Source organism: Denticeps clupeoides, chromosome 10 (genome assembly GCF_900700375.1).
Source record: "Denticeps clupeoides chromosome 10, fDenClu1.1, whole genome shotgun sequence".
In the NCBI taxonomy this organism is placed as follows: domain Eukaryota; kingdom Metazoa; phylum Chordata; class Actinopteri; order Clupeiformes; family Denticipitidae; genus Denticeps; species Denticeps clupeoides.
Window position 1 is genome coordinate 15,341,229 of NC_041716.1, and position 27,373 is coordinate 15,368,601.

Here is a 27,373-nt window from a genome sequence, read left to right on the forward strand (position 1 = left end):
ATAGTCTTTTACAGCAGTAATCAATGTTTGGACAGGATTTTAGTTCAATCTATTGAACCATGTTACATTATTGTTCTGTAGGCGTAGCTCAAATGAAGAGTTCAGCTAAACTTAATAATAAATAAAACCAACACGAAAAACAAATCTAGAATGTGTGTGTCATTTACAGTGTGTCATTTACAGTTTCCACAGGAATGCCCAGTGCTGTTAGCCGGACTGGGATGGACATGCATTGCCGGTGGATGTGCGGATGGACATTTTCTCTAGTTTCCAAAATGTACAATAAAATGCCGCTGGCCTCCCATTTTTGTAAAAATATTCTATACGATCAGCAACAGAAATTGAATTTTGGAAGTTTATGCATTGTAATAATCACAGAATGACATGATACAATCTTCCGAAGAATACACGTTAAAACATTCAATGTCACAGTGTAAAAAAAAAAAAAAAAAGGTTTTGAGTGGCATTGTAAATGTGCCATCAGCCAACCTCTCTGCTGTAACTTTACTTGCAGTATAAATCTCTGCAGGACGCAATGCTGTTTAAAAATAACCAGCTTACAGTAGGTTTGTGCCGAGGGCAAAATCGCGATGCCTTTTGTGACTGTCCGGGCCGGCCATCGCCGTTCAGCCAATCAGTGAGCGCGGGGCGCTGGACACATGGAGATTTCTGAATATCTTCCCCCCAACACTGACCTTGGGGAAACAATAAAAAGGGGCTCAGTGTCCAGAGTCGAGGCCAAACCGGTGTGTGAGCTCGAAGGTCAGTGAGCAGGCCTCAGATAGCCCCGTTGTCTTTTGTTCCTTTACACTCTGCAGAAGTAGCTGAAAACGGTGGAAGCCGCTGTCCGCAGGAGACTTCTGGTACCGTTTTATGTTTTTTTGTTTTTCTTCTCTCGAATAGTCTAGCAGTTTAACACAGATTCCCTTCACCATCCTTCATCAGTGCGGAGAGTAACATGTGGGAACCTTCATTTTGCAGGTGCGTCAGAGGTTGCACGGGGCCTGGAGCCGTGACCATGTCCCTCTTTATGAGAAATGAAAGAGTTTGGGGAGGCGGCCCATTTCTCCGCAAAACCAACCTGGAACAGCTGGCGGGCACAGGCCCATGCCTTTGACGGTACCGATTATTCTCCTCGCGGCACTGGAATGTGCTTCACAGTTCCATCTTGGGTTCTTGCACAGGGTAACTTTAAGGGGATTTTGTCATTAGGGATCAGAAAATTCTCCTGCTTTCCCTTCTGATAGCTCACTATATGTAACCAGCATGACAACTGGTTAAAGGGTAAACTGAAGCCAAAAGTGATTCCAGGAGGAGCGTTCCGTGACTGCTCCATAAATTTTGTATGGAATTAAAAATACTAGACAAATAAAAAAAATGTTCCTTGAATGAACCTGAACTATGATTAACGTGTTTCATATTATTGATGGGAAAAAGAGAATTGAATGGTTTTGGAGAGGTTGTGTTGTGTTTTTGTTCGGTACTAAGCGGGTGTTTGTGCCAGAGGAGAAGGAAGCCTACATTGAAGTTGAAGTTAAGGACATCGATGGAGGCATTGCTACTGTAGAAACCAAGGATGGCAGGGTTAGTTGCTGAACGATTTACTGTCTTAAAACATGGGATTACGGTGTTACACCGTCCTGCACCAATATATTTAGTAGTGAACTGGCCACAAATGAATTGCCTTTAGACAATAAAAAAAAATTAAAGTGAAGCGAATGGTTGTGAGTGTTCTACAATGTAGAAATGGCAAGTAAAAAAAAAACTAAGTTCTTGTGCAATATGATATTTGTTATTTGAAATATTCCATGTTTGAGTAGGAGTATCTGCTTCTGATGTCGATAATGGTCATTTTGTAATAAATCCTAACAGATCCTAACAGTGAGGGAAGGAGACATTCAGCTGATGAACCCCCCAAAATTTGACATGATTGAGGACATGGCCATGCTCACCAACCTCAACGAAGCCTCGGTGCTCTTCAATCTGAGAAGACGCTACAGCAACTGGATGATCTATGTGAGTTGGCTTTTCTATTGGGGTTGAACCGTACCTGAAACCAACAGATTTCCATGTGCAGTCAGACTGTAGTACTCGTCAACCTGAGTCTCTGCGTGTCTCTGTAGACCTACTCTGGCCTGTTCTGTGTGACTGTGAATCCATATAAAATGGCTGCCGGTCTACACGCTGGGGTGGTCGCTGCTTACAGGGAAAGCGTCGGTCGGAAACCCCTCCCCACATCTACGCCATCGCTGACAACGCCTACAATGACATGCTACGCAGTAAGTGTTTCCTTTTCTTTCCTCTGTTTTGAAGAATTTTTCAAATCTGCCATTAGGTATTTAATTCTATTATGGTTTCACCCCCCCCCAGATTGTGAGAACCAATCCATGCTTATCACGTAAGTTCAACATTATCAAATGTTTGGTTGCGTTTTTTGGTGCCGTTTTGGTGGCCTTTCTCATTTTGTATTTATAACTTTTTTTTCCATGCAATTCACATGTTGTCTATTACTCATAGCGGAGAATCCGGTGCTGGCAAAACTGTCAACACGAAACGTGTAATTCAGTATTTTGCCATTGTTGCTGCTCTCGGTGAAGCAGCCAGCAAAAAAGGAGTAAGGGCAGAAAACCACCCGTTTGCGTCCATTTTCTCCCTCATCCTTTTTCTGAGTGTTTTTACCCCATCTTTTTCTTCTTCTTTTTGTTATATAAATAAACTTTTTACATAATTCCTGAATGTAATCCAGGTAATCCCAATGCTCCTTTAATAACAATGTGACCCCAGTCATGTGGTGCCCAATCTTTTCCTTACAATTTTTTTCCTCTCTTTGGGAAATCAACTCATTTTTGTCATCATCCTATTCATCATTTTCTTTTTAATGTTAACATTTTGACCAGGAGTTCCCACATCATGATTTTATTCTTGTTTTTTCTTCCTTGTTTTTTACCCATTTCCCCAGTTTTTCTGCCCATCTCAATTTCCAGATCCCTTACCTCAGAAACATCATTGGTCTCCTAATCTCCCTTTACCTTGTGTATTGTATTGTTCTTCACAACCGGTGCTGACCCTGATAGCTAACATATGCTTTATACCTTTAGGGCACTTTAGAGGATCAGATCATTGAGGCCAATCCTGCAATGGAGGCTTTTGGGAATGCTAAAACAGTGAGGAATGATAATTCCTCTCGCTTTGTAAGTTACACTTTTTTTTGTTGTAACATGTTGTTGAACATTTCACATTTCTGTAAAATTTTCGTTCAGTGTCTAATTCTTGCTCTCTCAAACCATTCAGGAAAGTTTATCAGGATCCATTTTGGTCCCGACAGGGAAACTGGCATCTGCTGAAATTGATATCTGTAAGATTGGTATTTTGAACATGAATGAAGATGATTCAACTTGTCATTACTCTATTTCTCACCAACCTTGTATAAAATTTATGCATCTGAAGATCTTCTGGAAAACTCCAGAGTGATATTTCAGCAACCCGGAGAGAGAGTTTCCATATCTATTATCAGATCTTGTCTCACAGGAACCTGAGCTTAAAGGTTCTTTACAAACTTCATGTCTATAAATAATTTTATCTTAGTTAATCTGTTTTTTTCTGAAGAACTGCACATTTCTAAAATGCACTTTTATTATTCGTGTCACACAGATATGCTGCTGGTTTCCTCCAACCCCTACGATTACCACTTATGCTCTCAGGGTGTAATCGCAGTTGAAAATATGAGTGACGGGAGGAGCTAATGGCCACAGATGTAAGTGCCAATACCTCACATCCTGAACCCTTCACATCATCCTCAGTGTTCTCTTACACTCTGTTTCTGCTTTACTCACCAGCACGCAATGGACACCCTGGGCTTTTACCCCAGAGGAGAAATATGGCTGTTATAAGATAGTCGGTGGCATTAGCACTTTGGCAACATGAAGTTCAAAGTTGAAGCAGAAGAGAAGAACAGGCAGAGGCTGATGGGACAGAAAGTAAGAGTTGCTTTCAAGAGCTGTGTCCTCATAACAAGCACTAGTGCATAGTCTCTATGCACAGAAAGGCAGAATAGAGGCTGGATAGTCACTGTTCTATTCTTTCTAATCTTCAGGTGCTGATAAAGCCTCCTATCTCATGGGGATCAGTTCAGCAGATCTTCTGAAGGGTCTTCTAAATCCGCGGGTCAAAGTGGGAAATGAGTATATTGTGAACGGCCAGACTGTTGACCAGGTAACCAAACTCAGCAAGCTGATGTATGCTTACCTTATACTCAGTTTCGACTGTTCCTCCTGTTTTACTGTTCTGCGGATTTTACTTCTTGTTGTTTGTAGACAGGTTACACTGTTAAAATTATTAATAACACGTATGCACATATTCTTCATTACTTGAGTTGGTAACTGGGAATACTAACACATGAAGCAGTGGTTTAGAATCTAGTAGTATCTTTTGAGGTAGTTTATAAATGGTGTTTACGTGCCCATAGGTGAACTATGCGGTAGGAGCTCTGGCAAAATCCATTTACGACCGCATGTTTAAGTGGCTGGTTGGCAGAATTAACAAGACGTTGTACACAGCCATTCCAAGGCAGTTTTTCATTGGAGTTCTGGACATAGCAGGATTTGAGATTTTCGAGGTATGCTAATGGTTTTTTTTTTACTTTGTTGTTCATGCATTGTTAGATGGATGACTGCAAATAAATTAATTATTGGGTTCCTTTCCTCTAGTTCAACAACTTTGAGCAATTTTGCATCAACTTCACCAATGAGAAGATGCAGCAGTTTTTCAACCATCATATGTTCATCTTGGAACAGGATGAGTATAGAGAGAGGGCATTGAGTGGACATTCATTGACTTTGGCTTGGACCTTCAATCCTGCATTGATCTCATTGAAAAGGTATATAGCCGAAGAGAACATATTCTGGTTCTTTAAGTTCTCTGTGCACCTCATCAGTTGATTCACTTGGTACAACACGTCACAATGAAATTACCATGCCCTCACTTGTGTGGCTGAAGACACCTTGAAGAGGAAGAACGAGAATCAACGCTGGCCTAATGTGTGATGTTGTTTGATCTCCAGCCTTTAGGGATAATGTCCATCATGGAGGAAGAGTGCATGTTCCCCCAAGTCCACGGACAACAGCTTCAAGACCAAGCTCTATGATAACCATCTGGGCAAGTCTCCTAACTTCCTTAAACCAAAACCAGACAAGAAACGCAAGTTTGAGGCCCACTTTGAGATTGTGCATTATGCTGGAGTGGTATGTTCATGACAGTTATGTCTTTTGAAAATATTAAAATGCGAATTCGACGCATTTATGAATACACCATTACATGCTGTCTCCCTTCAGGTACCGTACAACATTATGGGCTGGATTGAGAAGAACAGAGACCCCTTAAATGAGACAGTTGTGGGACATTTTCAGAAGTCCTCAAACAAGTTAATGGCAAGCCTCTTTGAGAACTACATTGGTGCTGATTCAGGGTACTGCATCCTGTCTAGAAGAAAGCCTGCTGATTAATTATAGACAAAAATTTACGTTTTCTTTATTTCCCACAGCTGGGGAATTTAAGGTTAAAGAGAAGAGGAAGAAAGGTGCTTCCTTCCAGACCGTATCGCAATTGCACAAGGTGGGCCAGCAGATACTGCTGTGCTTTGAAATAAAGTCATTTCTGCATAATAACTCTTGGTAGAGACTCTTCAGGTGCAGGAACAAAACCTGCTTTGGGTCTTTCTTAGAGTCAGTGGCCACTCTCCTGATGGAGAAGGAGGTAGTTAAGACTTGCAGTGATGTTTTAGGGGAAATGAATTCATGAACATCACTTAAGTCTGTGCTAACTCTTCTTTCCTACACTTCATGGTGACAAAAGGTAAAAGGGACCGCCATTAGATAGATCTCTTGTAGGCTTATGAGAAAATGGAATGATTGTGCTTGAATCTGGGCAACCAATAATAAACTGAATGGTCTCAATGACCTTCTGCCTGCAGGAGAATCTAAATAAGCTGATGGCCAACTTACGAAGTACCCAGCCTCACTTTGTGCGGTGCATCATTCCTAATGAAACAAAGAATCCAGGTAGGAAATGACAGACCGGAAGTCTCTTTCTATGAAACAATGCACCGCAAGAATCTTTAAAGATCTGGTTTTAGGAGAGATGGATCCATTCTGGTCTTGCATCAGCTGCGCTTGTAATGGTTGTTCTGGAGGGAATACGGATCTGTAGGAAGGGATTTCCAAATCGCATCATCTATGCTGAATTTAAAAAGCGGTGAGTGGCTTGTTCTCTGATTCATCTTCATCCAATTCTGAATCAAGGGTGCTTAGTGGAGAGCAGAGATTATAATGGGTCCTCAGTCAGCTAAAAAACTATTGGAATTTTTATTTCAGTGGCACAGGAGATTAAGAGAAGCAATATCTTGAAAGGAATTTTCTATTTGCGGTTCTTAGTTGGAATAGAATGATTTTTCTTGAATCTTCTTTTCTTGAAGCTTCTCACTGTGCACATGTCTAACAAATTTTGGGAGAAGTATGTAGTCATCTTTCTTCATTTCTCTATGGCTATGAAGATATCGTATCCTGAGTCCTCTGGCCATCCCAGAAGACACTTTTGTGGACAGCAGAAAGGCATCTGAAAAACTTCTGAGCTCCTTGACATGACCACAGCCAGTACAAGTTTGGTCACACTAAGGTACATACATTCATGATTCAACACACTGTACATGCTGTATAAGAGTAGTAATAAATCCTCAGACTGCGCACAGCTACAGCTGTTTTTCCTTTACATGTGACAGCCACATAGCAGAGGTTTCCGCAATGCTAAAAATAATTGGCTCATCTCAAATATCTCATCTCAAGTCAAACTGTTGTCTAAACTGACCCAAGATGTATAAACTCAAACATTACTGTCATGCTGTAATAGTTCAAACGGCACAGTTTGCAGAATTACATTTTGCAATATTAATGATTTCCATCATCATAATCCAGGTCTCTATCGAACATAGTTGCTCTGACACTTCTGCATGTGTTTTTTCTAGGTGTTTTTCAAGGCAGGCCTCCTGGGAGAGCTAGAGGACAAGAGGGACCAGCGTTTGGCCAAGGTCATCACACTGCTGCAAGCATTCTGCAGGGGCAAGATCATGAGGCTGGAACGGGCAAGGATCTTGAAGCACCAGTAAGAATGGTTCCTGCTCCTTGTCTGATTCATCCAGAAAAAAACTGAATATATTCCTAATCAGACACTGACAATTAAAAAGCTCTGGGGCAATCAACACATTACGCTGCATTGTCAAGAATATCCGAGAGCAGCTCTTAATTTAACGCTAATGCCGTGGATCCTCATGCATGTGTCAGGATATGTATATGCATGGGTGTGTCACCTCCAAGTTGGCTTTTGTATGTCAAGAATGCTTGTGAGTATGCCACAGTTGTTTCAGTGGCGTGTGTCTGACACGTGGCTATGAGTTATGTCTTATGGGGGGGGGGTCTCAGGGAAAAAATCTGCTGGAGACCCCTCATAGTAGTGTTGAAATAAGAACCCCTTATTTGGGGAAGGAGGGGGGGGGGGGGGTATTGGGAGCTTGGCTCCACCATCAAGCAGTCAACAGCTGTCCAGTAGCCCCTATTCTGCTGTGCATTATAAATAACTCCATTCTCCGTTGTCCTTTTGTTCTGGCTTGCTTGAAGTTATGAGGGGACCACACACTGGAATACCGTCCCATGGTGACAAGGGTATTAAGTCCTACTGTTTCACAGAAGGCTTTGATTCAGATAATCAATGACCTCAGCCCAACCTCTGCCTGGTGGTGTGTGTCACCATGCCAGACAATGTGGAAGTGATTTACAATATCAGCCTGTTTGGCAGAGGCGCAGCTCTAGCAGTGGCACCAGCCCGTATTTGGATATGAAGTACAGAGCGAATTTAGAACAATGGGACAGAGGTGGCTCTGGTTGCAGCATCGATATGAAAAGAATGTCACATATACTGAGGCCAAGGATGGGTCATTGAATGGGAGGAAGGAGTAAAAATACTGTACGTCTTGTCGTGTGGCTTCTTTACTTAGCTGCTTACTGCCATGATATTGCTTACTTACATGTATTCCATCAATGATCAAACACCAGTTAGCTACTTATTGTACGTACAGTCAGTGTTTGAGCTACGGTTTTACCATCCTGCCTCAGCCAACATGTTGGGGCAATGGTGGCCTAGCGCGTAAGATAGCAGACCCATTATCAAAAGGTAGTGGGTTCAAATCCTGAACCGTCAAGGTGTCACTGAGTGCTTTTTTATTTACTACCCAGTTAAAGAACCATTTCTCTGATGTGTCTACAGAGAGGCAATCATGGTCATCCAGTGGAACGTACGAGCATTTTATTCTGTGAAGAGCTGGCCCTGGATGAGGCTTTTCTTCAAGGCTAAGGCCATTTGCTGCGAAGTGCATCTACAGAAAGGAGCTTTGCCGCTTTGAAGGATGAGTTCCAGAAGCTAAAAGAAGCTCTGGAAAGATCTGATGCCAAGCGTAAGGAGTTGGAAGAGAGGCAGGTGTCCTTCATTCAAGAGAAGAGTGACCTTTCCCTGCAGCTTCAAGCTGTGAGTTTATAATTGGTATCAAACTGTACAGAACAAAATGGCATAAAATATCATTAGCATGCATAATGCACCCACCATCCACGATTAGTGCCACCCGCTACAGGAGCAGGATAACCTGATGGATGCAGAGGATCGCTGTAAACCTTCTCATCAAATCTAAGCTCCAGCTGGAGTCCAAAGTGAAAGAGCTGACAGAGAGGCTGGAGGATGAAGAGGAGGTCAGTGCCAGCATGCTTACAAAGAAACGGAAGCTTGAAGACCAGTGTGCTGAGCTGAGGAAGATAGTCGATGATCTAGAAATCACGCTGTGCCAAGTTTGAGAAGGAAAAGCATGGCATTGAGAACAAGGTGAGAAAAATCCTGCCATCCATTCAAATGAATTCTGGGCAAAAAGGAAAAGAAACCTTATCCAAAAGTGTCCCTTTATGGATGCAGAGCCCTTCTTCACACACATCACCTTACCACTCTCCAGGTGAAGAACCTGACTGGAGGAGATGGCAGCACTAGATGACGCCATCCAGAAGCTGACTAGAGAGAAGAAGGCCTTTCAGGATGCCCACCAACAGGCTTTGGACGATCTGCAGGCTGAGGAGGACAAGGTCAACATGCTGGCCAAAGCAAAGTCAGACTGGAGCAACAAGTAGATGATGTGGGTGTCTACATCATTACGTGTCTACTGCAAACATTAATGCACATAATGCACTCTGATCCTTTTTCTGATTTGTTTCTTCTCACCATTATGTAGCTTGAGAGCTCTCTGGAGCAGGAGAGAAAACAGCGCATGGACATCGAACGGAGGTGAAACGCAAGATGGAGAGCGATTTCAAGCTGTCCGTTGAATCTGCCATGGATCTGCCAAAACGACAAACAGCAAGCTGGAAGAGAGGCTTAGCAAGTAATGTTACCCCTTAAGACACAAAGTGTCCATGTAAACCAGAAGTTCATCTCGGAATGACAGGGCCCACCCCCTTTCCTCTTGTTTTCAGAAAAGACTTTGAAATGAGTCAGATGCTTTCAAAGATGGAAGATGAGCAAGCCTTAGTTATGCAACTACAAACAAAAAACAAAGAGCTACAGTATGTATTTCATACGCTAAGATAATTATTAAGATAGTAGTACGCACCTCGTTGTTTTCCATGCTTGGTGCTTTAAGAGGCGTTTCGCTTGACAGTCCTCGGATCGAAGGGCTAGAAGAGGTAGTGGAGTCCGAGCGGTCAGCTCGAAACCAAGGCTGACAAGCAGCGCAGCGACGTGACTCGGGAGTTGGAGGAGCTGAGCGAGAGGCTGGAGGAGGCCGGCGGTGCCCACTGCGGCCCAGATCGAGATGAACAAGAAGCGCGAGGCGGACTTCCTGAAGATGCGCCGCGACCTGCAGGAGGCCTCGCTGCAGCACGAGCCACGGCCGCCTTGCTGAGGAGGAAGCATGCCGAGAGCGTGGCTGAGCTGGCTGAGCAGCTGGACCAGCCTTCAGCGGTGTCAAGCAGAAGCTAGAGAAGGAGAAAGCCGAGGCCAAAACTGGAAGCTGAGGACCTGGCCTCCAACTTGGAGCACCTTTCCAAGGCCAAGGTGAGCAAGAAAGCATTACAGTTGTTACAGATTCTATAAAGCAATTGTATGCTTATTGGTGTGATATCAGTCAGATATCAGGCTGGTTAAGCTGCTAATTTTGACGGGTTTATGGTCTGTTTCTGCTTAAGATATGATGATCCTTTATTAGTCCCACAAGTGGGGAATTTGCATGCTTTGCTGCTAAGGCTGGCTCAAAACGTCTATTAACATGCACAGTTAAATCAGACAAACGGGCAAGAGCACAATCTTGTCTGTTCAATGTTGCATTGAGCAAGCAACCACCCTCTTGATCCAGGCCACAACAGAGAAGATGTGCAGAGTGTTTGAGGACCAGCTGAATGAGTCCAGGAGCAAAGTCGACGAACTCCAGAGGCAAATCACAGACCTGAGCTCACAAGAGCCCGGGTCCAAACTGACTATGGTAGGTTTCGTTCATCAGCAACTTCGTTCTTTGAGTCAGATGGGGTTTGTATAGATATTTATACAAACCCACATTTCTCAATTCGCATCTGTTCCTATTATAAAGCGGAGGTCAGCCATAGACTTGAGGAGCGAGAGATCCAGGTCCTACAGCTACAGCGCACCAAAGGCACCATTTCCCAGAACATGGAAGAATTAAAGAAACAACTAGAGGAAGAGATGAAAGTAAAAAAAATAATTTAAACAGTTCAATGTATAAAGCTTGTATGTTTGAGTTTAATGCGCTAGGCTACACACAATCTCTGATGCCCATGTCTTTGTTCATCAGGCAAACCACCGCCTTAGCCCATGCCTTGCAGTCCTCGAGACATGACTCTGACCTGCTGAGAGAGCAGTACGAGGACGAACAGGAGGCGAGGTCTGAGCTGCAGCGAGCCCTGTCCAAGGCCAATGCCGAGATCGCTTTGTGGAGAACCAAGTACGAGACTGATCTGTCCAGAGAACAGAGGAGCTAGAGGAGGCCAAGTAAGGACATTTACATTTACAACTTTATCAGACGCCCTTATCCAAAATCAGTAGTTAAAGGGACAGTCCCCCCCTGGAGCAACTTAGGGTTAAGTGTCTTGCTCAGGGACACAATGGTAGTAGGTGGGATTTGAATGGTGTAATTGTGCATGTAGGAAGAAGCTGGTCGCTCATCTTCAGAGTGCTGAAGAAGCCGTTGAGGCCTCTAACGCTAAATCTGCGTCTCTGGAAAAGACCAAATTGAGGCTACAAACTGAGATTGAGGATCTGATGGTAGACCTAGAGCGATTCCAAAGCTGCTGCTTCCGCCCTGGACAAGAAACAACGCAACTTTGACAAGGTCTGCAAAAATTTAAGCAAGAATCATAACAATATGATCTTATGTTGCTCATGTTTCCCATACAACTGCCGTTCTCCTGTAATTTTCAGATGCTTTACCCAGTCATCTATATCCGACTTGTTAAAGACTGATTTCCAATGCTGTAGGTTCTGTCAGAATGGAAACAGAAATATGAGGGAGACCCAAACTGAGCTTGAGAACTCCCAGAAGGAAGCCCGCAGCCTGAGCACAGAGCTGTTCAGGATCAAGAACTCCTACGAGGAAGCACTGGATCACCTGGAGACAGTCAAACGGGAGAACAGGAATCTGCAAGGTTAGCAAATAGCACATGAGATGAAGTTGGACGGCTGGTGTGTTTTTAATCAAACCTGCTATGTATGGTGGGAAGGAGGTGTGCATGTGATGGTTTGATGGACAGGAGATTAAATTCATGCAGAATGAGGAAGCAGCATGTATGAGAGCTATCAATCAATTGGCTCCTCCCATTTTATGTTCATAAAAGCATCATGGTGTTGGTGTTATGGGTGACAGAAGTAATTGCACATCAGCAAAAAGGTAGTATATTGACTCCTCCTTGACTCTTCATTGACTCTTCCTTGATAACGATATTATTGTCGTTAAATTCTGTATTAATTTTACTTGCTAGTTATTATTAGTAGCAGTGTTAATATAAGCACCATGATCTGTATTATTAATAAACACACCAACATACCCCTCTGAACACTTATGCAATAAATTATGCCCCCACAGAGGAGATTGCAGACCTGACTGAGCAGATTAGTCAGTGTGGGAAGAACATCCATGAGCTGGAGAAGATGAAGAAGGCCTGGACCATGATAAAACTGACATTCAGGCAGCACTGGAGGAAGCAGAGGTAAGTAACAGTGTGCTGTATGATGCGTATTTACATCGATTTTTTATTGGGTTATAATTTCTGCTTCTGTAGAACTGTAGGTCTCTTTTAACCACAATGCATTGCTGATTTAAAAAAAGGAATCACATTATTTTTTCTTTTTTGTTAAAAAACCTGAAGACCATTTTCATTAGAAGTCTCATCATTAAAGTGTTTTTTTTTTTTTTTTGCTTATATATTTGACTTGGCTTGCGGTTAATATTACAAGTGACCTGTATCTAACTTGTCTCTGTCTGTTTTAGGGCACTTTAGACATGAAGAGAGTAAGACACTTTGTGTTCAGCTTGAGCTTAATCGTATTAAAGCAGAAGTGGAAAGAAGAATTGCTGAGAAGGAAGAGGAGATCAACAGTCTCCGGTAATTTGGAGGGAAGATGATCTTTATAATTTCAGAAGACCAGGATAAGACATCACTCAACAGTAAACCCTATCGTTATTATGCTCCATTACTGATATGTATATGTGAAATTAAATTACCTTAATATTGTAATAATATAATATTAAAATAATCTGTTATTAGGTAAGGTTTTTTAATTTATAATACCGCACATACTTTGCAGTCCCACATTAGTTCACATCAAATGTTAGTAATACACATGCTTAATTGTGCAACCAAGATTTCTTTTGACTCATTATCCCTATGGTTTCAGCCGTAGCCATCAGCACAATATTGAGACCATGCAGACCACTCTAGAATCAGAACTCAGGTCCCGAAATGAAGCAGTCAGGCTAAGAGGAAGATGGAAGCAGATATGAATGAGATGGAGATCCATCTGAATCACGCCAACCGACAAGCGCAGGAATCCCAACAATTAGTTCACCATCTACAGTCTCAAATTAGGGTGAGGAGGGAGGAGATATGAATGATATATATTGGTCTTAATAATGTATGGAAACATATAGATTCTTTTCTTTTATCCAAAAGGAGCTGCATCTGCAGTTAGATACAGCCAACCACCAGAATGAGGAGCTGAAAGAACAGGTTGTGGTGACTGAGCGGCGGTCTACCCTGCTTGCTGCTGAAGTGGAGGAGTTGCGGGACCTTGTGGAACAGTCCGATCGAGGACGTCGGCTGGCTGAACATGAACTACTGGAGTCCAGTGAGAGAATCAGCCTTCTTCAGTCACAGGTGGGTTCCTCAAAGCCACAGGCTCACTGTTCTTCTCCTGTAATATCTACATTGTTTACCGAGCATCTATTGCATACTTTGTAAAAATATGTTTTCTCTAGCATACTGTGATTCTGAACCATAAGAAGAAGCTCGAGAGCGATCTATCCATGTTGGTTGGAGAAGTAGATGATGCTGTGCATGGGTTCAAAAATGCTGAAGACAAGGCCAAGAAGGCCATTACTGATGTGAGTTACAGTGAGCTAAGAAAACACTGTAGATCAGTTTTAATTCTGAATGAGATGACTCAAGTTCAAAACTACTGAACTTGTTATTAAAGGGCTGCATTCCTTTGTTTATCCTGTATCCAGGCAGCCATGATGGCTGAGGAAACTGAAGAAGGAGCAGGACACAGCTCTCACTTGGAGAGAATGAAAAAGAACATGGACCCAGTCCATCAAAGACCTGCAGCAGCGTCTCGACGAAGCAGAGCAAATCGCCCTCAAAGGGGGCAAGAAGCATATTCAGAAGCTGGAATCACGGGGTAATGCTCTTCATATCTGATCACACTGAAGAGACAATGAGGCCAGAGGGAAGTAACAGCTGCACTGACCTTGTACCCACAATTCAACAGGTCAAGGAGTTAGAAACTGAGCTTGAGTCTGAACAGAAGATAACTACAGATTTGCACAAGGGCCTACGCAAGTATGAGAGAAAGATCAAAGAGCTCACCTTCCAGGTACCAAAACACACCAATGTCACAGAGTCTAATATGTAATAACACTTATTTTGGTTTATGTATCATATTCTCATGATACATAAACCATAAAATTATGATACATATAAACAGAACTCTGAGTGCTACCATAGATTGTATATTAATGTAATTAGTTTAGCTCAGTTGCTCTCTGAAATAATATTTCCGCCCCAGCCTAGGCTGCAGCATAGCAGTTGTTTCGGAGTGACTACCGCCCTCTGAAATGTGGCCATTATGAAAGGCTTAAAAACAGCAGTGAAGGACTGCATAGTGCACTCACACAGAGGGCAATTCATTCCTCATTTGAATGTCATCTTTTGTCAATACAGCAGACACAGCAAGCGAGGATATTAAAAATGTTAACTACACGCATTGAAACACAGCAGCTGTGAATCTCAGAATATCCTGGCGACCCCTAGAGGGAGCCTGAGCACAAACGGTTGGAGAACCAAGGCAATGTTCTCATTATGGGATAAAGCATTTGAAATTTCACCCTTATTGCTGCATTTTAGATAAATGTGTTATATAGATTATTATATATATTACATGATGTGTTATTATAATGTGTTACAGTAAAAGCAGTAGAACAGAGTATATGTTTAACTGTTTGAAGCTGTTTCATGCCTCTCATCCATTACACATCTATTATTCCAAGACCGAAGAAGATGCCAAGACGTTGGTGAGGATGCAGGACCTGATTGACAAGATGCAGGGCAAGTTGAAGAGCTACAAGAGGCAGGCTGTGGAGGCAGTAAGTAGAGTGTGGACCACATACGCAGCACTTTTCCCTGACTATGAGCAAACTCATTTCACTTCTCATGGTTCCTCTCTGGCTGTCAGGAGGAGCAGATGAATTGCAGCGTGACCAGGTAAGAAAAATCCAGCACGAGCTGGATGATGCTGAGGAGCGTGCAGAGAGGTTGCTGAATCGCAGGTCAGCAAGCTACGAGTGCACACGAGAGAGCACAAAATCAAGGTACAGACCGGCTTCACACTCTTAAGGAAAACAATTAACATGGAAAACTATCCAAAGAAATTGAAAACGTATTTCTCGTTACAGATTACAGAATGAAGGAAAATCTGAATGTCGTCAATGAAAAAAAAGAGGATTCAGTTTGTGATGTAATGCAAATAAACTTGACGTGTTGCAGACACCATATTATGGATGTGTTTTAGTTTCTGGGAAGGGGTGGAAACCATTTCATCTACTTGAGGGAATGATTTTACTGCTCCATATTCAAATAAAATTTAATTCGAATGTGAAGTGGACTGTCATTGTGAAGCACAACACACAGTGACACAATGAAATGTGTCCTTCTGCATTGAACCATCAGTCTTAGTGAGCAGCGGGGCAGCCATGACAGGCGCCCAGGGAGCAATGTGTGGGACGGTGCTTTGCTCAGTGGCACCTTGGCAGATCGGGTTTCGAACCGGCAACCTTCTGATTTCAGGGCTTGCTTCCTTAACTGCTAGGCTGCCACTGCCCTGTACATTGCACATATGTGTGCAAGCTTGTTCATCCTAATTTTTCATTACCAAACACATGATGTAATTTGGTATTTATGGTTAAAAGACTGAAATAGAAGTAAAGTTCTGCAAACAGACATCCTGGTTAAATACGTTCCCGAACAAATGCAGCAGGACAGACCCTCAAAAACGTTTTGTCTGTAATTACAGTTTTAGTTAGTTCCACCTTTTTTTTTGTACAAAACCACTTAGCTGATGTCACCTAATATGAAATTAACCAGCATCTAAGAATGACTGTACATTACACAGAAACTTTGATACACAATTGTGTTTTTTTCCTCTTTATTTTTTGTCTGTGAATGAGGTGCATATATAATGTATTTAAATATATAGGCTATACTCAAACCTAAGCAAACCCTCAACGTAAAACACAAATCATCCCTGAATGTTATTTTGTCCATCAGGAGAAGAGAGGAAGGTGGGGTGGTGGTGGGGGAGTGGGGAGTTTCTGCCTGGACAAAGATGAGGAGTGGGACCCAGTCCAAACAATCCCGACCAGACCAAACCAGGTCAGAGGGGTCCACGTCACATGGCTGCATGGGCCAGCAGCTTAGCCGTCTTAAATCCATACTCACACACAGAGAGCTGTACACTCACAGCCTAGCTCGCACACACCCCCGACACAAATATGTAAATGCACAATGCAGCTCCTATACAAAACACACAACCCTACATCCCTGGCCTCAAAACTTGTGCTGGTGCCCCACTTCTCCTCCAGTTTTCCGCACCCCACTCTTCCCACTTCCTGGTTCCTGTTTGTCAGAAGTCTCTGTCCAAGTCCATGTAGGGCCTCGTCAATGTAAGCTGGCTATAGCATAGGGGCACGTCCGGTCAGAACCGAGGAGACCGCCACAGTCTCCTTCCAGTAAGTAAATGGGATACAGGAACTCTGCAGAAGGACAGAACATTCAGACACTATAATTAATTATATGATATTTAATGCAGAGAAGCACAAAGTGGATAGATTCCACATAAAGAACCATCCTGATTTAGTACACTTACTATACTATAGTTTACTGCACACAGCAGACTGCCCCTGCTAAAAGATTGTATGATTGCTGAATAAGAATATTACTCATAATTCACAATTGAATGGTCACTTCTAATTGTACAGAGTACAGACAACACATTAGGGCACTTTACCTAGCAAATGAACACAATCTGTGGAATATGGCGCCACCACATGGCCAAGCCAGTGCACCAAACAGAAAAGTCAATACACATTATGCTACATGTTACTGCTGGGTCCACCGCTGTTCCCTCCCCGCCCCATAATGGTGATTACACCAGACTGGAACACCTGTATCTTTTACAGGAGATTATGTCCACACCTAGCAGCCACTCACAACTAATAAATCCATGGAATGAGTTTGTGTGAACACACTAATAATCAAAGGTTGACATGCCTGCTCTCTTTCGACATCACTTTTTGTCTACAATGTAATAAAAAAATTAAAAAAAAGTAGAGGGTGTCTGCTCCACTCACATTCTCCAGACATGTGCCTGTCCTTGTCCTTGTTGAGGGTAGGTAGTGGTGTGCTGCCAGAAACGGAGCAGGTTGTGGAAGTTGTTGAGGAGGCCACCAGGGTATTTCTCAGCATACTCCTTCTCCCCGCAGGGCGTTCAGGTGTAAAGGGCAGCTTCCCTCTCCTGCGGGCCAGCATCGCACCACTAGGCTGGGTGTTCAGGCAGCTCACATTTTCCTGGGGTCACAACACGTAGGAGAGGTCAAATCTGCAGCCAGAATAGCAGCGAGAGGTTGTACTCATTTAGTGGACAGTGTCAGGGAGGGTCGTGACAGTTCACCTGAGTAAGAGTCTGAACGTTGATGATGTTGATCAGCCGGAAGAGAAATGACAGCCTGTTCTCCACACGTGCCATGTAGGACAAGAGGGCAGCATTCTGACAACACCTTCCACCACTAAAGTTACAGAAAAAAGCAGAATTCAAAATTAATATGCTTTAATAAAGAGCACAAAAAATATGATTTGCATATCGTACCCTCATGTCTTCAGTCTGGCTCTCAAAGCGGTCAAGAGTCAGGACTATGCACCTGACCAGCATATTTGAGTCCACCAAAGAGCTATTGATCTGGTTGAAGAAGATCTGAACTGAAGAGGCACAGTATCGATTGAGCTAAAACACAATGTCCGGGTTCTACAGACGAATAGGAACCGGAGGCCTGCCTACCTTCTCGTCCGTGTTGACATATTTATTGAACCTTTTAAAGGCATCGAGATTGAACTTCATGAGCTCACCAAGCAGATCAAATAGCTCTGTAGGACATCATGAGGACTTACAACCACTGTCAATAATGCAGAACAGGATGTGCTGTGAAAAGTAGACATAGAAATGGCAAATTGGTTCAACTTTACATTGGACGTTCATTGTGTAAAAGATCACCAGGTTGAAGGTGGCAGGTTACCTCCAACAGTCCTCTCTTCAGCAGAAACACTTGGTCAGCATAAGACGTGGCTCCTCGAAGAAAACTCTCCACTGCTCTCGCCTGCCAGAATCTGCAAGGAGAAACACAAAAGAAAAACGTCAGTGGGCACGCAGCAATGTGGAGATGTAAATAAACCCCATGTGTCAGCTTTTTACCTGAATGAGGACTCTGCCGGTTCCTTCTTCATGACTGATATCAATCGGGTCAAAGGCCGTTTTCCCATCGCACACAAGGTTTCCTGAGAAAACAATCGTCTGGTGTTGTAGGAGCGCGTGCATTGTTTAAACTGGTGGCTTCTCTATGGGTAGGAGGTAGTGTTATTTTCAGGGGTTTACCTATCGGTGTTGACCAAGGCTTCACCTCTGGAATATTTGCTTTTAGTGAAATGGCACTGAGCTCATTCAGCTCTTGGCTGTTGAGCAGGAGATATTTGTTCCTGAAATACAGGTTGTTAATATTATTATTATTATTAATATTAAGTACTAGGAGTAGACAAATGTTTGAATTCTTATTCACAGATTTGGCAACACTTACTCATGATGGTCACTGAAGCTCTGAAGCAACCTGAGAAACTGTATCTTGAATGATATCTCCTAAAGTACCATGGGAAAAAAAAAACAAATTTAAATGAACGTAATACATCAGGACGGCAAGATGTTGTTGAGGCTATTTTTCTAACCGGGCTGCAGTCACAGTTCTGGTTCTGGCCGTGTAGGACATGGCTGGAGTGTTCTTCCTCCAGATCAGTTTGTCAAACAGGTTGTTGAGACCCGGGATCAGTCTGAACTCAGCCAGCATTCTGTGAACCTGTAGAGGTTTAAGTGATAATACTTTCATCATCATGTCATAAAAATACCACACAACCATCCATTTAACCAGAATTTAACTCACGTATCAATCATAGAAACAGATGAAGGGAGGCAGGCATGTATTCGTATGATTTAATATGTAATTCTATAATGCTTTAATGAAAGCTATACTGACAATTACTGTTGGTTACTGCTGAAACTGTTTCATATTCTGATGTTTTCTCCAGATTTTGCAGTTTTACTGACCTGATTCCGCTGTCGGCCCATGAGCATGACACACAGCACATATAGGACCTCAACCTTGTACATGATCTCATGGACGATCTTCATGGACTGAGGTAACCTGTGTCCAAGAGGGCTGGCAGCAAGAGAAACTCTCATCTGATGATTCTGTGTAGTGGGGGGGAGGGGTTCATACACACCAGTTCATACACACCAGTGTATGAACTCATACACACCATACTGGTTCATACACACCAGTCTGAATGTGGACTCTTAAATGTCAAAGTAGTTAAAACCCAGCACCAGCATTACTGATCAGCTAATAGCTGAAGATACGTGTTATTAATAACACGTAATAACCAAGTACTTACCAGTACTGCTCTGCTCTGCCTCATCTGATGCAATCTGCATGAGAGCATCCAGCACCAGGGCATTGTCCAGCCACGTGTGCCAGTCCTCCAGCTCCTGCAGGAAGGACGAGGTACCCGAAGCCTCTGAAACTTTCCGCGTGGCAAGTTTACAAAGGTCGCTCGACAAAGCCTGGGATGTTCAGTAGGGCCACTGAAACACACGAAAATGTGAAAGTGAAGTGATTGTCATTGTGATACACTGCAGCACAGCACACGGTGACATAACAAAATGTGTCACCGTGTGCTGAGGCCAGAAAAAAGCCTCGATCAGATGTGTGGACAAGTCCTTAACCCTCTTCTCATGTTTTTTGAAAAAATAATGTTTAAATAAATAAATTAATAGGACCAGAGCATCTGGCACTACCTTGGTTGACCTCAGCGAACGGGACGGGCCGGCATTTGCCCTCTGCTGGGCGTTCCGGGCCAAAAGAGTGTGCTTGTCGTCAACACCCACATCGGGCCTCAGAGATGGTGACCGAGAGAGAATGCGGCAAAAGTTGGCGAGCTGCTGCTGGTTGAAGCTCTGGACCAAACCAGCCAGGTTGGGGATGTCCTCCAACTGTATCATTTCCTGCGAAGCAGAAAAGAGGAACATTTCCTTTGTTTTCCAAGTCCGAACAAATCACATCAATGAGTTTATTCCCACATCATTTGCTAGTCTTTGCTAGCCAACTTCAAATACAATATAATTAATCTGTAAAACTTGGTGGTTAAACATTTTCAAAAAAGGTCTTCAAAAACTAACCAAAGAGCCCCAAGGCCACTAAAATTTAAAAGTAGCCAACAGAAGTCCATTGAAAAGAAGGTTTTCTTAAATTGCTTGAACTGGTGTACCAAATAGAACAGTAGTTCTATGCAGTAGTCAGCAGACCACCACAGCATCCCTGATGTGCATTAATAAAAGAACTATTTCAATCACAGAACTTAAAATGGTAATTCAGCCAGAGCTGTATGGAAGGTTAACTCCTTACCTTCCTAACTCCAAGAATGTCTCGATAAGCGTGGCTGTCTGCAGGAAAGTCTTTTTATTTGACATAAGCGTGAACAGGAACAAGATGAAGTCGTCTCTTGATGCAAGGCTTTTTGTGACGCCATCAGTCTGTAAGGCACAATTTAAGTGCCTCAGTAAAGAGGAAGAAGAGTGCCGGTGCCAGGGCGGAAAAAAAAAAAAAACACACACTTACACAAATGCAGCAATTGTAAAGAACGCTCAGACAGTCCTTGACAAGGTCGTCGCTCACTGCAAGTTAGGGAATAAGCATTCTGGTGAAGAAAGCTACTCAAACTTTACAGCAATTCTGCAACTGCAGGCACAGTCACACAAGCTGAGAAATGAAATATGCAGGCTTACTTTAGGGACATCTTTCTGAGTAGTGAGAGTGGGTCTCATCAGGATCTCCACAAGCAACTATTGAGAGATGGAGGAAACATCAGAATCTGCGTATGGCCAAGTACCACACTTGGAGCTTTTTTTTTTTTTTTTTTTTTTTTTAAAACAAAACTGACATCGAAATGGAGAATGTTACTTATATTAGATTCTTTAAAAATAATTACAACAACTTGATCCCAGTCCATGGTGCCTCCCAAACACAACAGTATAAAAACAACAAAAGGTCTTCTATACAAAAAAATAATAATAATAAGATTACAGAAATAATACAAGTGCACAAAATAAATAAATAAATAAATAAATAAATAAATAATCTGGCTCAAAAAGTAAGAATGATTAATGCCAATACAGAACACCACCATTGCGCTCCCCACCTCACAATGAAGTTTTACTATACCTGATTATTTCAGTTAAACCGAGGGGAGGTCTTTTGGTATCACGTGATAAAACAAAAGCAAAGTTCACGGTGAAAACCTACCTGGCAGACCTACAGAATCCGACATTTTTCTCCATCCTCGCTGTATAATTCAATGATATATATTCTATGCTACAAGGCAACCTCTCCTCCTTCTTGGTTTGAGCGCCACTTAAATGCCGGTTTTCTAGTTCTAGTTTTCTATTCAAAGATCAACAACATTGCATCCGATATAAAAAAAAAAACGAGATTCACAGCGCCTCACTTGACAGAAACCGGTCACAGCGACGAGCAAACTTTAATTCAGGCTGATCGTTTTCAGTCAATTTAGGTCATTTTCACAGCTGCCATTCTCAAAATCTAATAGTCTGGAAAAGGCAACAACAAAACGTCACTCACGTCGACTCCTCCGAAAAGGTCGAAGGTGTAGGTGTTGGGAACGTAGACTCCTGGGGCGTCTTCCTCTCCTCAGTCACTATGGACATGGCTTCCATGGAAAGCAGGGAGGACAACTCCTGTCGTGGCAAAACGGGTCATTTGGACGGAGGACAGTGACACTTGTGGATGCTGAAGAGGTGGAAATTCAGTGTTGTACCTTGACAAAGCTGTGAATTTGTGTCATGTCGCTGTTGGGGTGGCTGCTTTCGTAAAGCCTCTTCAGCAGCACCGGTATGCCCTGCCACCGGGCACGCTTATCCCGCTCCATGAGCAGAGCGTCCGGGATCTGAAGAGGCAGAGACGCTCAGTTTACATTCCCCTGATCCGAATGATCTGTTGCGCATGATGGGTGCCGGACACGGCAGTGCTCTTTAGCCCTTAAGGTGCGACAGGTGAATCAGTGGGGGTTTAGCTCAGTGGTGGAGCATCTGACTGCAGATCAAAAGGTCACCTCAAAGAGCACAGCTTATTTGGTTGGCCTAGAAGGTAAGGAAGCGGCACCGTAATCAGAATGTTTGCCGGTTCGAAACCCAACCTCCAAGGTGCCACTGAGGTCAGTCCCGAAAAGGGACTGCCCACTGCTCAACCAAGGGTGATGGTTCAAGGCAGAGGACACATTTCGTGTGTCACCGTGTGCTGTGCTTCACAATAACAATCGCTTCTCTTTTATAATTTTACCATTAAGCGTTTTGAAACTATTCAGAACCATATAAACGTATAAATATATACAGTTACTGCCAACTTCTCCCCATGCAGACACAAACCTTAATAGAGCAGGGCACTGATATCAGTTTATTGCCAACACAATCACTATAATGGACCTTAAATATAAATGTACCATGCCAAAGAAAACGTAGATATTAGCAAGTCTTGAAAGAAAGGCTATCAGACGGTAACTAAAGATTAATCATTTAATTTCAATAATGTACCCATCTGACTGCTGTCACTGGTCCATCAAAACACCGCACAAAAATTGTCCCCAGGTGACTTTAAAACCCCGCGTTGCCCTCCAACGTTCGGTTATTGAACATTTTACTACGTTCCTGCACTCCTGCAGCGGGGAAAAAAAAAGTAAAATAAAATAAAATAAATACAGGATGCCGGACACGAACCGAGCTTTACGGCCACGGGTCCTACTTCAGGACGGCGCTGGGCGCCCGGGCCGCGTTACCGACCGAAGCTCGAGGATGGAGAAGGACGGAAGGGCGCCGGGGAGAATTTCACTGCTCTCCGTCTGCAACCGAATGAGTTCCCCGCCGGCGACCTCTGCAGCCGTAGCCGCTCCCCGAGCCCCGCGGCCGACGCGGCTGTTTACACGCGTTAGCCCGAGCTAGCACTGGGCGCTAACCCGACAATTTTAACCCGACAACGCACGGTCGGGGCTTTCGGGCGAAATATCTCCAGTCGTACGGCTAACAGCAGCCCCTCCGTCCCGGCCCGACCGCGGTCCGGGCGAGCTTTGACGAGGCTTCGGCTAAAAGCTCAAAGCTCCGAGGCTGGGGGTAGCCTAGCATGCTAACGGCCCTTCGCGTCCGAATGAGAGGAAGTGCCGCGAAAGAAAGGCAGGAACACCGCGGGCAGCGTCGCGCGTTGTCGTTTTACCTGCGTGCCCCGGCTCAGCCCACGGCCCGTGGTCTGGCCGCTCCGAATCCGGGTCAGAACGTTTCCTACCGCGGGCCGAGGGGGGGTTCGACCCCGCTGGCGTCGCCATTACTTCTCCTTCCTGAACCCTCCCGTCCGCAGGAAGGCCGGTCCGGGCCGCTGGCTGGAATAAAAAACAGCGCCGTTCAACGTCCGGATCCCAGCGGCGGCATCTCAGCGTCTCCGGGGTGGCAGCAAACCAGCTAAACAAGCTCGACCTGGATCTCTGCGCTGCGGTGCAAAGCTTGGCCGCGTGTCCGTGGTCGTACCCACGGCATTTTTTATTATTATAAGAGCGGGTCAATGCATCAGGCAAACACGAATAAGGAAGCTGGAATTTCGATGACTGCATTATAACAACCAGCCTCACCTCCTAACCTACGATGACCCCAAATCTCCTACTGGCTGGCTTTATCATGGTAAGAATGGTAAAGTGACTTAATAAGTGCCCATATAGTGGCAATGAACATGCAATGTAGTGCTATCAAGTAAATAAGGTACTATATTGCTGTGTGTGTTTTTTTTTTTTAATACATAAAGCCTTACAACATCTTTGCCAGTGTTATAAAACACTACGCCCTTAGCCTCATGGGCGTGCAGATGAAAAGGGGGCCTTCTGTTCACTTCTGTTCCTAGTTCATCATGCATGTTCGGCATTAAAGTTCAGTCCTTGGATTAGGACGACGTTTAGAGCAAAACACGAACTGTTTCTCGGCAGCAGATGGTTAAATACGTCAGATTTGAGGTTAATCTACTCATCTGCCACAGGCAAAGGATTTTTACAGAAGATGATTATTATTATGGGCCCTACAAGATGCGTAGACCCATGTTGCACCTCACTATGCTCTCATTATAACAAGCAGAATAAGTGGCTGTAAATGCTTGTTCTGTGCATATCTGAGCTCAAAATGCAGTATAATGATGGATATCTGGAAATATATTGATTCTGGAAAATGTTTAAAATTGTAACCAACAAGACATAAAAGCAAACAGGCAAATCAAACTTAACACACGTTGTGGACAAAACGAATCTTTTGCAAATCATGAAGAGAAATAAAATGGAATGCATCACATAACATTAGACATAACGTAATACATGCGTAATATTAGAATCAGGAGGGCGCGGCATCTGCAGTGGCCTTTATTTATTTAACTCGAGCCCTGATGTAACCAATGTAACCAGTGAAATGATGAGGGGGCATGAGGCATGTCTTCAGAATCTTTGTTGGAGCGGTTTTGAATTGTGTGAATTGTGTGGGAGTTTGGCTGCGCTCCTGCCAGGAATTACTGCTGGCAGTTTGTGGGCAGGATTGTGGAACCATTTCCTCCCGAGATGTGGCAGACGTACCAGCACTATATTAGAACCGCAGGCCCATTTAATTGACACGCTTCACAGATGTTGTGACTTCTGAGCTGGCTCGATCCAGTCGTCTATATTTCAGACAGTTCTGAATTATGTAACATAATCACTAGAAGGTCTATTGAACAGTATTGTGAAAAAGCACTCATCGCTCAGTCTTCTCCCCGTGCTTCCCAGCAACGGCCCACACTGGTGCCTTGATAAAGCAGAAGCCCAATGCACGGGTGGCAGCCATCAGCGCCATCACACACACCGTAACCAAGAGGCAGCGACAGCAGCGAGCCCACGCGCAAGGCTGGCAGGGAAACTGGGCTGGATTAAAGGAATAAAACACAGCACCTTTCCATCATGGTAGCGCCAAAAAAAAAAAAAAAAAAGATTCCTGCCTTTCAATATTTAATATTGGCTTTAATATTTATTACGCAGCTATTAATGCTGAATATAGAGAGACAGGGAGAGAGAGAGAGAGAGAAACACAACTGCCTGTCCAGACTCATTTAGTGAGTGAAGGGTGCGACAGCATCATGAGCCGCTGTGCTGAATGGGGAGCGGTGGAGTGGGAGGGGACTGGGGGAGATTATAGGAGACCTCCGGTTCCCACCACGCTCCAGTCTGCACCGGAGAACGGACGAGCGCGCCCGCTGCAGGAGACGGGACCCGAGGAAGCAAACCAGAGGAGGTCTCCGTCACTTGGAACGACGCTGCATTAAAACGGATGGAAAATGAGCCACGAACGTGCGTGTGAGTGGGACCTGAATTTAGATCTCATTGTTCATGGATTCATTTCTCTGTGTTCTGAATTTGCAATTTGGTTTGTGCTGTTGAAGCATAACTTTCACTTTGTTTTCATTTTGAAAAGTTGAAGATATTCGTACGATCAAAGTAATTTTGTGCGGAGGAGAACAGAAGAAAGGAGCGCCTTTGTGGTACACTGACCGGTACACTGCTGTACTACACTACTGACTTCGTTGATGGACAGGCCGACACGCGTCGTATTACCTCCTCCCTGATACGAGCATGATGGGCTGCACGTTTTCTGCTGTTCTCATATCCGTCCTGGTCCAGATGTCCCACCCCAGCTGCCCTTTAGGGTGCCTGTGCGCCTCAGACGTGGTCAGCTGTGCATCTCAGGGTCACGAGAGGTTGCCCTCCCCCTGCCCCCTGCCACATGGACCTTGGACCTGAGCCACAACAGAATAGCCTGGTTGGCGGCGGGCAGCTTTCACGGCCTTCCCAGGATGGAGGCGCTGCGCCTGTCCCACAACGCCATCGCCCAGCTGGGCCGCCGGGGCCTTCCACAACGCCAGCCGCCTGCGCCGCCTGGACCTCTCCTTCAACCGGCTGCAGTGTGGTGGCGCGGCACCACCTGCAGGAGGCTGCCGGCGCTGGAGGAGCTGCTCCTGTTCAACAACCGCATCGCGCAAAGTGGGAGAGCAACGCGGCTGATAGGCCTGAGCAGGGCTGAGGAAGGTCTACCTCAGCCACAACCAGATCACCGACTTCCCCTTCTTCTCCATCTGGAGGCACACGCACCCCGCCCTCGCCACGCTTGGACCTGTCCTCCAACCGCATGCTCCGGCTGCCCGTCGGTGACATTGCCATGTGGCCGGCGGTGCAATCAGAGGGCCCTTGTACCTGCACAACAACACCCTGGTTTGTGACTGCTCCGTGTACGCCATGTTCTGGCAGTGGGAGCAGCGCGGCTACGACGCGGTGAACTAGACTTTAAAGAAGAGTACAATGCCCTGCTGCGCGGCGAGCCTCGGGCTGCGGTGCACTTCCTCCGCCGTTCACGGCTCTTCGAGAACTGCCACGCGCCGAAGGCCGTCTCTCTGCTTTCCCCCCGGGCCAGCGTTCTCGTCCACGAAGGGGAGCTGGTGCGGCTGGACTGCGCCACTTCTCAGGCGGAGCAGAACCCTTCCTTCTCCTGGACCTCCCCACACCAGGAGAACATCACGCAGCTGCTCCACAATGGCACGCTGCGCCTGAACCCAGACGGGAGTCTAGAGATCCCGTCGGCGCAACCGGAGGACTCGGGGACGTATCGGTGCGCGTTCTTCGACAGCCTCCTGATGCTGAACGAAACCAGGGAGATCAATTTGACCGTGGTGCCCCCGCGGCCCCCGGACGAGCCTTTCAACACCGGATACACCACCCTGCTCGGTGTGCGCCATCACCCTGGCTCTGATCCTCGTGTACCTTTACATGACCCCATGCCGCTGCAGCTACTGCAGGCCTCCAAGGTCGGACCCGACCACGCCCGGTCTGGCTGAGGATCCGTCGCCCTGCCATCCATCTTCAGCGTCCCTTCATCATCGCCGACGGAAAGACATGCCCGCAAGGCCAACGCCGACCGGCGAGTCGTCTTTCTGGAGCCCCTGTGCGAAGAGCAGAACGGACACGCCCAAGCAGAGTTCTCCAAGGAGAACCTGGTGCAGTTTCAGCCCCAAAATCTAGCTCATGTAAGGATTCCTGACTATGAGCCCGGTTTTTGCAATGCTACGTAAAATGTAGCG

At 44.8% G+C, this 27,373-nt stretch overlaps 3 pseudogenes; 2 read left to right on the forward strand and 1 right to left on the reverse strand.

Annotated features, from left to right (window-relative positions):
- The first annotated feature begins 1,401 nt into the window (after positions 1-1,401).
- On the forward strand, positions 1,402-15,271 carry LOC114798049 (myosin-7-like; annotated as a pseudogene).
- Positions 15,272-16,485: 1,214 nt separating this feature from the next.
- LOC114798050 (short transient receptor potential channel 4-associated protein-like) lies at positions 16,486-23,915 on the reverse strand (annotated as a pseudogene).
- A 1,847-nt stretch (positions 23,916-25,762) lies between these two features.
- On the forward strand, positions 25,763-27,373 carry LOC114797793 (amphoterin-induced protein 3-like; annotated as a pseudogene).